Below are 12,801 nucleotides of genomic sequence, written 5' to 3'. Positions count from 1 at the left end.
CCGCATTTGCTCGTCTATGTGTAGCGCGTCATCGACATCCATCGTACCAAATAATGTTTTGCTCGTACCAATCGCATTTAATAATCCTCTTTTGCTGTCAGAGACTCTATATACGCTTTGTAAGCGTGCTAGTAGTGTCGTTAGTTTCTCGTTGTTTCTATGCAATATTTGCAAGATATTTTGGCAAGTATCTGATTGGTCAATAATACTTTTACATTGCTGGCTCGTCTGCTCTAAATAATCTTGCTCTAAGTAATTGCTCGTTTTCCTAGAACGGTGGTATCTAATTTGATAACTAACTTCCATGTAGTTTGTACCTGATTCATAAACCCGATTTTCTCGAAATATATCCCAGAATGATGGGAAAAACTTTTTATTTCAAATGGCGTTTTCTCCTGGATTTCTTCAGTGTCTATGATGGCCCATAAAGTTACTCTGTAATTAAAAAAAAATTTTTTTTTGTTTAGTGCAAGCTGGGTTATTCTCTTAGTGTGTAGAGTGTAGTGCACAAGTTTTATTTTATTGGATATTCTCAGGGTACTTCCTTGGAACCCTATTTTGGTGAGTCTTCTTTATTTCTATTTTTATTTAGTTTTAGTTTTCCGCGAATGCTTTCATTCGATTTGCATGCACGGTGTTATCGTACGGCAGCCCATTTTTATTTTGTAATTTATTTCGGACAGTTTTTCGATAATTATATACGGTCCGATCCAATGTGCTTCTAATTTCTTTAAGCTTCCTCGTCTAACTGTCTCGTCGTATAGTAGAACCCGATCGCCTATTTGAAAAGTTTTCATTCTCGCGTTTCGATCGTAGTACTGTTTCGATTTTATCTTTTCTTGCTTTACACATCCTCTCGCTACTTGATTCGTTGCATGGATCTTCTCTCGTAATTCTTGTACGTAATCGTCATATGAATAACTTATCTTCAGTGGTCAGGGCTATCGATAGTTTCGCTCGGGGCCAGTAAATTAATTCAAATGATGTGAATCCCATCGCCGTGTGTGGCGTTATATTATACGCAAACATTGCGTAGGGTAGTCATTCGTCCCAATCTGTTTGGCTCTCATATAATGTCTTATGTAATGTCGAAAATATTCTGCCAAAGCAGAATTCTGTGTGAGCGTTCCTAATGCTCTATTACTTTCGGGATGATAGGGCTATTGTTTGAATCTTCTCGATCTTCAACAACTTGCATGTATTTTTAAATATTTCACTCATGAAATTCGTGCCTTGGTCGGTTAAAATCCTTTCGGGAATCTCGTGTTCGGCAACTATTTTGGTGACAAAGGCTTTTGCCGCCGTATTTGCTTCTTGATTCTCTATTGGAATCGCTTTAATAAATTTCGTTAAATTATCTTGAAAAGTTAAGATATATTTGTTTCCGGCGTTCGTAATGGGTAGTAGTCCCACTATATTAAACGCACATTTTTCGAACGGTTTTTTCGGCGTGTCGGTAATGTTACGTCGTGACGACTGCACGATTCTTCTCTTTCGGGTATCAGTTATTAGAATTTAATTAAGCGGATAAACAAGTGACACATGTTCTGTTACTCAATTAGATAGCGACGGTTACGCAATTGATCTCTTCCGGGAGTCGGTTTCTAGAATTCGGCTAAGCGGATAATCCCTATTATCCTAATTGCGGAAGTACACCGATGTTACATCTTGACGACTGCACGATTCTTCTCTTTCAGATATCAGTTATTAGAATTTAGTTAAGCAGATAAACGGATGACACATGTTCTGTTACGCTGTTAGATCGCAACAGTTACGCAACTGATCTCTTCCGGGATTCGGTTACTAAGAATTTGGCTAAGCGGATAATCCCTATTATCCTAATCGCGGAAAAACAACACATGTACAGATGTTTTCCTCAACGAAATCATATATATATATATAGTGCCCTTAAAGGCACGGAGCGCGCACTGCTACTTCCTTTTTGCACGCGGTCAGAACATTTTCAGTCCATCAGTTGTCAATAATTCAATCAGTCGGTGTTAGTCGAAATAAATCAACAATTTCACCAAGTACAAGTACAAGTGACCAAGTTTCCTGGCGACACCGTTTCCGCCTTCATCATCTCGCAGGTCCCAAGTCTCCGGCATTCCAGAGTAACATGAAATCTGCATCATCCTCTCTTTCCGACGCTCAGAGACGGAGGCGAGCCCTGAAGAGGCTCCGTTATCGTCGCAACAAGCGAGCTCGTCAATCAGGGAACTATCCCTCGCCTAGGACATCCGAGGTTTTGACACATGCTGAAGAAACCACGAGTTGTTCCAGCAGGAGACCCTATTATTTGTACATATTTCCTCCGTCCTATTCCCCAATTAAACCATCCGAATCTGGATCACCCCCAGATTTCAGCGCACTCTTCCCAGAGCGCCATGACACTAATCTCCAGATATATCCAGATTTCCGCACCCAGAAATCCTTGGACGAGTTCTGCAAACTCCGGATTCCTTCCCCTCCTCTCCTAGACCTCACCATCGGAAATCCGACCTCCTCTCCGAAACAACCACACACAGATAACAAAATACAAATTTAAATAGATTAACAATGTAAGATAAAATTATCAAATACAGATTAAAAATACTAAACTATGTAAGATAAGAATAATTAGAATATAGACAAATATACAAATATAATAGAATTTGTACACAGAAATTAAATAATACATCAATTTTTAGAACATTTATATTACACGAATTTCTGTACGTAACACCCTTCTTGTTTTATTATTTTTTTTTTCAAGTGTAAATATATCGTCAGTAAATATATTTCAACGCAAAAAATAATGATACGATCTTGTAGCTACCTAACCTTGTAATCGTTTTAAAATTATTAATTACATGTAAAATTTAAATTATTTATCGTTTAGTTATTTGCTCCCTCTTTCATTCCTCGTTATCCCAAGATTCGCGCATGGTCCTGTCTCTAGCAAAAGAGATTAAATTCTCTTGCCTAAATTACGAACCGATGGACGCACGTCACGCAGTCGAAGTCATAGCATCTTTTTCAAGACGTTGACTCGCACTCATGGCTCTGCACGGTGTGTCCGACTCGTAGGGACGCGGCCACCTACGAGAGGGTATTTGGAGCGTCCTTCCAAGCCCCATCCATTTTCAAAAAAAATATTTACCTCGGGTTGGACGTAACAGTAATGACCATTGGTAGTTTGGTTTAGTTTATTTCTCTAACAGAGATTGCATTTGTTAATATAATCTTCCACGTCGTGCGTTATACCGCGCCAATTATGTAATAGTTTAATTCGGTTCAGAGTTCGTGATACCTCCCTAACTTCTTGATACCTCCCTGCGCATGATATTCATAAAATATTTGTCGCTTTTCTTCTGCAGTATATTTTCGTTTTATCTCTTTCTCTCTTTCGTCGTCATCGTTTCTCTCTTCGTGTGCGACGGTGTTTAAGTGTGAGTCAAGAGTGATCGGATTTCTACTTAATACATCCACGTTTGTATTTCCTTTGCCTGCCTTGTAAATAATTTCATAATCATATTCTTCTAGCTTGAGTCTCCACCAATCTATCAGTATCAATCTAGATCCAAGATCTGTAACGCTGAATAGCCAAACTAATAGTCGATAATCGGTGATTATTTTAAATTTCATTCCGTATAAATATGGTCGAAAGTATTTAACTCCCCATATTATCGCTAGAAGCTCTTTCTCAGTCGTATTATAATTTCGTTCTGCTTTATTTAATACTCTACTGGCATAAGCTATTGGTCGATCTTGACCTATTCACTCTTGTGATAATATTGTTTCGATGGCGTAATCGGATGCGTCGACAGTCACTAAAAATTCTTTATTAAAATCTGGGTAATTTAATATTGGCGCCGTAATTAATTTTTCTTTTAGTGTCTAGAAAGCGTATTATTGCTCAATATTCCAATTAAATTTTTCCTCCTTTTTTGTTAGTTTTGTTAGAGGTTTTGTTAGAGTTTGGCAATTTTCGAAAAGAAATTAATTGAATAAATTTTCGATAGTACCCGGCCAATCCTAAAAATGACTATATATCTTTTACCTTTTTTGGTGTTGGAAATTCCTTTACCGCTTGCAATTTACGGGGATCAGGTTGTATCCCATTTTCCGTAATAATATGTCCTAGATAAGTAACTTTTTTCTGAAAAACTCGCATTTATCCGGCTGTAACTTGAGATTATAGTCTCTCAGTCGTTGCATCAGTTAGTCGTTTATTGTGTTCGTTCAATATCGCACCGTATATTACTATATCATCAAACTAGATATCTGTCCTTGAATTCCGGTTAACATCGAGTTCATTAGCCGTTGGAATGTCGCAGACGTCTTTTTAAGTTCGAACGGCATTCTATTAAATTCATAGTGTCTATACGGTGTAAAAAAAGTCGTTTTATTTTTATGTTCTTCCTTCATAGGAATTTAATGGTATCCGGATACAAGGTCTAACATTGAAAAATACTTTGCATTTCCCAGCTGATCTAGGATGTCTATTATATTTGGTAGTGAAAAAGAATCTCCGATTGTTAGATTGTTTAATTTTCAAAAATCCACTACGATGTGTAATTTTTGTTTTTCAGATGCATCCACCTTTTTGGGTACTATTAATAATGGCGCATTCCATTGACTCGTACTGTGATGTATTATTCCGTCATCTAACATCTTTTCAACCTGCCGATTTACTTTATAACGGTCTCGCTTTTCCGCGTGGAGAGCGGTCAGTCGGTTACCAGGGGGAGAAGCGAGGACGTTGGAGACAGAAAGGCGTGATTAAATTGTGAGGCGCGATTGATAATAAATAATGATATTTATTTAACTAAGAGGGGTGCGATGGAAGGCACCGAATCGTCGCGTTAAATGTTCGTGGCCGTAGACGGGCGAGGCGGCGTTCGGCGCGCGGACAATGATAAATACAAAATAAGAGATCGCTCGGGCGGTCGGCGCGATACTGATCGCGGCGCGCAGTTCGGTGGCGCGGGGCGCGCGCGGCGGCGGCGGTGTCGCACGTGTTGTCGCGGGCCTTTAAATCGGCGATTTAAACGTGCACGTGTGTCGCGGGTATTGTCGCGAGGGTGGATATTTCGCGAGGTCGGCGGATCGTTGAGATCGGAGAACGGGTGTGCCCGTTCCCTGCCGAGAGGGCTCGGCTGACGGGGGGTGTGCCCCTCGTCTGTTTGAGTGAACGCCGAGTGAACTCGGCCAGCCGGGGAGAGCCCCGGCTGTGTGCGGAGAAGAAGGTGGCGGTGCCGAGTGTACTCGGCTGACCAGGGAGTACCCTGGTACTCGGAGAGGTAGTATCGGGGAGAACCCCGGTACTCGGCGGTGAATTCTCGGAACGGCGGAGTCGGGTCGAGCGAACTCGACGCGCTGGGGAGACCCCAGCAACTCTCGGCTTGCCGTGCGAGCTACGGAGACGGTTTTCGGCCAGGCCAAGCGAACTTGGCGCGTTGGGGAGAGCCCCAACAATCTCAGGCTTGCTGCCGGTTTCGGAAGATCGTTTCCTCGAGGCGAGCTCTCGGAGACGATCTAGGAACAGGAGTAAACGGAGCGTGAGTGAGTGATTTCCTGTGGAGAGCGATGCCTTTTTATACCCGAGATCGACCTCGGTATTTTCGGTCGGATCGGTCGGATTGGTCGATCTCGGGGTTAGCATCCCTCTCCCCAGGAGCGAAAAAAAAGGATCGGGGGGATTGGTTTTTTGGGTAGGGAAGGAATTCGTAGGGAAGGTAGCGGCGCGGTGCGGGGTGGTTGCGCGCTTGTGGACGCGGTCGTGGCGCGGTGCGGGACGCTCGCTCGGTTGCGTGGCGCGGCGTCGGTGCGGTGCGGGACGCTTTCGTGCTCGGTGGTACGGTGCGTGGTGCGGCGCGGGGGGCGTTCGCGCTTGTTGATGCGACGCTTGGCGCGGTGCGGGGAAATACCACGAAAACATGCGTGTTTTCGCGGTATTCTCCGACGCTTTCGGAGTTCGTGTGTACAAGAGATTAAAAAGGAGGCATTGCTGCCTCTTTGCGGCCACTGCCGCACTCCGCCTGATGTTCGGCGGTCCCCGACGGATGGTCGGTCGGGGGAAATCTGGAGGAGGAATGGAGCGGAAGGATGCGCTCCGTTATAACTTCTGTTTTATGTTTCTCCGGCAATCTATAAGGTCGCACATTTACAGGCGCGCTATCGCTACGTGTATTTATTTCATGTACTATTGTCGTAGTGTAAGTCAATGAATCGTTCTCTACGTGAAATATGTCACAGAAGTGAGCATATCTCATTAATGCCTTCTTTTCCTCGTGATTTAGATGTTCCGTTCGTATCAATTTTTGTAAGCATTCCTGCCGTGACTGTGCAATATAGCCGTCGCTCTCGAGTAACGTGAGCATCTCCGCGGCGCCCAGCTGCACGGCGTCTACAACGTTACATTCGGCATCGTAATTTCAATAATTTCGGTAGTTGTATTAATTACACTTAATGGACAGATATAATCATCGGGTTCTACCAGGCAACTACCAATAAATACTCGTGGTTCCGTTTCTTCAGGTTTCACTATTCCAATCTAATTTTGACTAGTAATAACTTGCACGATTTTCACTGCGAGGCGTCAGAATATACTTTTTGTGAGGATGCAATTTTAAATTTACGCTTCCTATTCGCAATATCTCCTTTGCATGATCGCATTTTGCTCGGTGTTTCTTTAAGAAATCGGTGTTCTTTAAAAAATCTATGTCGAGAATTCCTTCATAAGCGACCGGGAAGTCATCTTTTATCACATATATGGTGTGTCTTATCTCTTTATTTCCGAGGATGATTGTGGTTCGAATCTTACCGAGAGTGTGAATCTTGTCCTGTTATGCCGGTGAAGGCTATTTTGTTCCTCTCGTACTGGCGTATTCCTTTTTAAATTTCCCACTTTTACAAGTGTTAGGGTAGCACCTGTATCCAACAAGAAATTCATTTTTCTTTTTCTTGTTTTCTTTATTGACAAGATTACCAAATCTAGAGTAGCGTCTTGCCAATTATCTGAGCTACTTGATGCTCCCGCGCGGCTTGCGTTATCTTTTTCTCCTCTTTTTCTTCGCTACTGTTGAATGACAATTCTGCGTCTTCTTTGCATGTTTCGTTTTCTTTTGCTCTTATCGTAGTATTTACTTATCCTCTTGTTTCTTTTTCTTGTCTCGGTCGTCTTACTTGTTTTCTCTCTGATCCATTGGGTTTTGACCAGCATTCTTTTTTATCGTGTCCCACTTTTTTACAATTTACGCAATATTTTTCCATTGCGTTTACGTCGATGGGTTTTTCGAGTAAAGAAAATCGGTTCGTGTATCTACTAGTTCGACAATCTCGTCCGACATGTCCGATTTTTCCGCATCTTTGGCATTGCAATATTTTATTTTCGCGGACGGATGTGCGTACTGTATTCGCTTTTGCATGCTCAAAATTTTCTATTGGTCCTTTAAATTTTTTCTTCCGCGCTCGCGCCAGCGATGGCATCTTGCAGCGTTGTATAATGTTGTGATTGTATCAATAGTTTTATGTCGTCTAATAATCCGATCTGAAAATTGCATAAAGCCTGCTGCTGTATGATTTCTAAGATCGCTCGTTTACTTTCTATTATGTTATTTCGACCTTCTATCATGGACTCGTATAGCTTCATAGCTGGTTAGTCCGTACGTAATCCAAACGCTCTTGCCGATTCTCCGGATTTTGTTTTAGTGTATTGAACTCTAGTTGCAAGTGTGTACTTTTCTTGCTAAGATGGCAAACTTCTAGTTCTCTTTTTAACTGAGTAAAATAGCGTATATCTCGAGTTTGAAAATCATAATAATAAAATCATAGTAATAAAATCATAACTCTGCCTTTTAGTTTAGTGCATAGTATTGCTTCCAGTAGCGTTCCTTTTTCCATTGGATTCGTATTTTTCATATCGTATGATGCGGCATTTAAGAATTCCGGCAGCTTATGAGAGGTTCCATCGAATTCCGGAATCATATCGCAAGCTTCTTTTAATCGTAGATATCCCGCTACGATTTCGGGTCGGTTTCGTATGTCTTCGAGTGTTCGTCCGTAGGTTATGTCTAATGGCTCGCCACGGGATTGTTCATTAGGTACTTATACGAATCGTTATGGTTGAAAACCGTAATTTCTAATCGACCTATTCGTTCTTGTAGCGCGGGAATTCCTTCTAGCAACACGTCTAATATTGATTCATTGTTTGGTTTTGATTGCTCTACCCTTCTGCGCAAGGGGCCTGCCGAAGCTCTGAGACGCTCTATTTCCGCATCTACTTTTGCGCAGGTTACCTTCGGTTCTCTAGTTTCCTCGCCACGAGGTGTACGTAATTGTCGTTCCACCATGTTTTTATGCTCGAGATTGTGCGGAGCCGTGTAATATTCTTCCGGATCGAAAATATTATCACCGTAAGATGTTAGCGAGAACTCTCTCCATTGTGAATTTTGGCTCTCGCTTCTTTTAGAGTGTCTCGTTCTGGGATGCAGTCTATGTTCGTCCATTGGTTCCGATATTAAGCTCTCGTCAACGTCATTAAACGGAAATACTCACTCGATAACTATGTGTGGATGGAGCACCGGTTCAGATGAGCTCTCATCCGAGTGTCGCGTTTCTAAATTTCGACGCACGCTATTGCGGATATCGCATACGGCTTCTTACACACACACGGGGGTGACAGGACTTCGCGCTCTTTATGTTCGCTCGCCGTGTAACCACGATATATTTCTAAGGGATTGGTTTCTATTTATTTCGCCGTCCGACATTAATGCTATCGCTTGCTTACAATTTTTACTGCGATACGATTTTTTCACTTACAGTATCGCTGTTAGCTTCATGTCGCTTCGTTGTCGCGTGTTATTGTCGTAGGTCGATCCCTTCTCCGATATCGCTGATATGCGCTCGCTGGCGGCTCTACCGGGTGTCCTTGTCGACTAGTGTCGATGTACGTTGATGTTGGCTCGCTGTTCTGCCGGTGATAGCTGTAGGGGCCTAGGTCGGCACTCAGCTATCTCTTTCGATTGTAGGCTTGTTATTTTCTGATGGAGCCTTTTCCGTCCTGTTTTTCACAGGTCTTATAATTTGAGAAAGTTTCTCTTCTGCCTGCAGCCTTGGGGCTAGTACTGCAGGTCTTATGAAAGTTGCCAGAAAAGTTTTTTCTCTTTCTGCTCGTTTTGTCTGCTAGGGCTTACCCATTTCTGCTGATCCGGTTAGCGATTATCCTTTCAGATTGTATGAATCGTGGGGATAGTGTCGACAATCCCACCAAAATGTTGTAGTCCGGATTGAGTTACAAGATTGTAATTAGGGAAAGTCGGGTTCACCAAGCCTTAGAAGTTAGAATTCCGAGCAGGATCGTAGATGGAAAATTCTTCTGATCAAATATTATTATTATACTTACTTTCATTAAGTATCTGATTTATTGGTACGGCTTCTTGACAATGTTTCGTGTGAATCTCGCTATTACTGATAACTACTGGCCGTGACGAAGTACAAGTCTTGTTACGTATTGTGATTACCCGCTCTCGGTTTAGTGACCGTTTTTATAGTATTCTAGTAGTGTCGCCTTATAATTCTAAATTGGATATAATCCATATATGGTCAAACGGCGCGCTCTCGCAAATTCCTCGTTCGCACTCCGCTTTGGAATTTGCGGACTTGCTTTTGCATGCTTGTATTTCCGGCCGGCGTTTCCGTAGTATCTATTCCGAGATTCGAGAATGATCGTAAGATATAATATGGCAAAAATAATATAAGGAATAATTCGGGCTATACCAATATGTTTGTGATTTCTTAAAACGGTTTTATTTATATCTTTCTCTTTCCTTTTTTTATCGATTTTGGATCTTATTTTGTCAGACTCTCATTTTTGCTTATCTTATAAAAGTTAATTATTATATTTCTAAAAAATTATGATTATAAAAAGCTGTTATTTTTTAGTTTGTATTAACATTTCCATTAACATTTCCATTAACATTTCCATTAACATTTCCATTAACATTTCCATTAACATTTCCATTAACATTTCCATTAACATTTCCATTAACATTTCCATTAACATTTCCATTAACATTTCCATTAACATTTCCATTAACATTTCCATTAACATTTCCATTAACATTTCCAGAAATTTTATTCTTAGCTTTTATTTAAAAAATATATTTTAAAAAATATTTTAACAAAAAATATCACGATATGGATCTTCCCCTAATCTTCATATGTTTGAATTCCCGCTTTTTGGTCATCGGGATGAGGTCTACATCAAGATATAGGGTGCATTCGTTTATGCAGTCGCTATCGCAGATGTCGTTCGTTTATTTCGTCTGCGAAAGTGACTGCAGCGCAGTTCGTCATTCGTTTACGCAGGGATGTATCTCATCAGTAGGCTTATTTTCTAACTTCTTAACGACAATGTTGTATCGTTACGTTATCGTTGCGCAGGTATAATATATGGGGAAAAAACTGCGTAACGACATCACTAGCTAGTGAAACTGTCGTTAAGAAGTTAGAGAATAGGCCTACTGTGCAGCTATCTCGAAAGTCCTGGATGTTCTGCTTATAGTACTGCGTAAATGAACACCAAAATGAATTTTATTAGAATAAGAAGCGAAAAGGTCAGAAATAAATAATTAATCCAAGTAAAATAAGAATAATAAGATTAATTAAAATAAAAATAAGATTAAAATAAAAAAATAAGAAAAAAATAAGAATAAAAAATAAGAATAAAATAAGAAAAAATAAAAATAAAAATAAGAAGAAATAAGAAAAAAATAAGAATAATAAAATATAATTCACAAAAAATTAATATCGAACTTTTAAGTAAAATTCATAGATTAAATATTTTTTATAATATCCATTATTTATATCAATTAAATTTAATATCAATAAAATATTATTTTTTATACAATAAAAAAGTTTTATTACATTTTAATTATTCGAATATAAATTTATGTATAAAATTATCTCTTTACTTATCATTCAAATAATCGGCTTAATTTCTATTTGGAAAGTACGATCGATGCAGTTATTCATGCAGTTATCCGTTCGGTAAATTTCGATCAGATGACAAGCAGATGAGAAAGCAGTGGATGCACAAAACACTGCATAAACGAATGCACCCATATCGATTCAATATTGACTCTTTTATGGGAAAAGTGGAAATGATTAGCAGTTCACTTATATAGGCTGCGTTTCGATATTCACTGCCAATATTGAAAATATATAGTTCATTACGTAATTACGTAATTATGTAGTATAAGTTACGTATATTATTAATTTTCAGTACTGGCACTTAATTTCGAAATGCAATCATAGTCAAAGGACCAGTGAGTGAGTGAGTGAGTGAGTGGGAAAGAATTTTATCATCAGATTTCTGTGGGTGCATTCGTTTATGTTGTTGTACTCCGGATGGGCTACGATGTTAATATTCGGGATAGTCGGGTTCGTCAAGTCTAAGGAGTTGGAACTCCGAGCAGGATCAAAGGAATGTAGGGATCTTCGTGAAATCACTGACACATACTTTCTTTAATTGAATTGATTTATTTTAACAAGTGCACAAATCTTGATATTATAACGATTATATTTTACACACGTTTACGTGTCGTCAGGCTGCCGACGACCGAGTGTGATACCTGAGCTGCTGATAATACGGCTCGCGTGAATTTCGCGACGGGTATCTGGAGCGTAGTATCTGGAGCGATTCCGTAGTATCTGGAGCGACTTTTATAATAATGATTCCGCACGACTTATAATTTTGACTCTCTCTTTTTCCGCTTTGTATAACCGATTATATAGGCTGATTGATGCTTGATTAGCATTCCGATCGGTTGCGTCGATCGATTTCGTGATATTGATTGATCAATATCACGCTCGGTTCGATTGTCAAATTTAGAAATTTAATAGCTGATAGGCTTTTCGCAATATTCTCGCGCGATGCATTTCTACTTCTGGTTTCGAAAGACTGATCACAATTTCGGCGATCATACATTTGTGTCGTCTTTCGAAAGACTTTTTCCGAGATTCATGCGGATTATTTTGTTGCTACGCGGACTACTTTTATTATTAGTTGTAGGTCTGGTTACAACAATGCAGTCACTACTGCAGATGTCGTTCGTTTGCTCCGTCTGCGAAAGCGATTGCAGTGCAGTTCGTCGTTCGTTTACACAGAGATGTCATCTGCGCAGCTATCTCAGAGGTCCTGCTTTGGATGCTCTGCTTGTAGTACTGTGTAAACATCAAAATAAATTTCATTAGTAGACCCCGAATGTTCATGCGATGTTTCATGCTGCAAGCGAAATACCGTTGCGAGTCGAGAGCTTGCTAAAGTGAGATAGTAACATTTTTCAAAGAAACCTGACGATTCAATATAATCCGAATTAATAATTTCGGCTAGTGCGCGATCTATTAAACATAAACAAAATACAGAAAACAATGTTTGAATTTTATTAGAAGTACAAATATTTTAAAACCATATTACTTTTTAAATCTTAAACTATAACAGAGATTAAATGAAACAAATACAATATATTGAAAGTAAATATTTATACAATAAAAAAGTTTTATTATAAAATTTTATTTTAATTATTCGAATATAAGTTTATGTATAAAATTGTCTCTTTACTTACCATTCAAACAATCTCAATTTCTATTGGAATATATGGAATGCTTTCCATTTAGTGATACAAGTCGACACAAGTATCATTTTGTCTTTATTAATCATTGAATGTCAAGAAAGATAGAACAATACTTGTGTCACTAAATAGAAAACACCCATAGTTATTTCTTGTGTCCACGATGCTGGAAATCAATCCGAGA

At 39.7% G+C, this 12,801-nt stretch overlaps 1 pseudogene; it reads right to left on the bottom strand.

The window, feature by feature from the left end:
- Positions 1 to 6,772: 6,772 nt before the first annotated feature.
- Positions 6,773 to 8,492, bottom strand: LOC148937512 (uncharacterized; annotated as a pseudogene).
- Between the last annotated feature and the right edge of the window lie 4,309 nt (positions 8,493 to 12,801).

The sequence above is a fragment of the Pogonomyrmex barbatus genome, unplaced genomic scaffold (assembly GCF_055798465.1).
Source record: "Pogonomyrmex barbatus isolate J1 unplaced genomic scaffold, ASM5579846v1 scaffold13, whole genome shotgun sequence".
NCBI classification, from domain to species: domain Eukaryota; kingdom Metazoa; phylum Arthropoda; class Insecta; order Hymenoptera; family Formicidae; genus Pogonomyrmex; species Pogonomyrmex barbatus.
The sequence above is the reverse complement of the archived record's forward strand: the minus strand, read 5'-3'. Positions and strand labels throughout refer to the sequence as shown.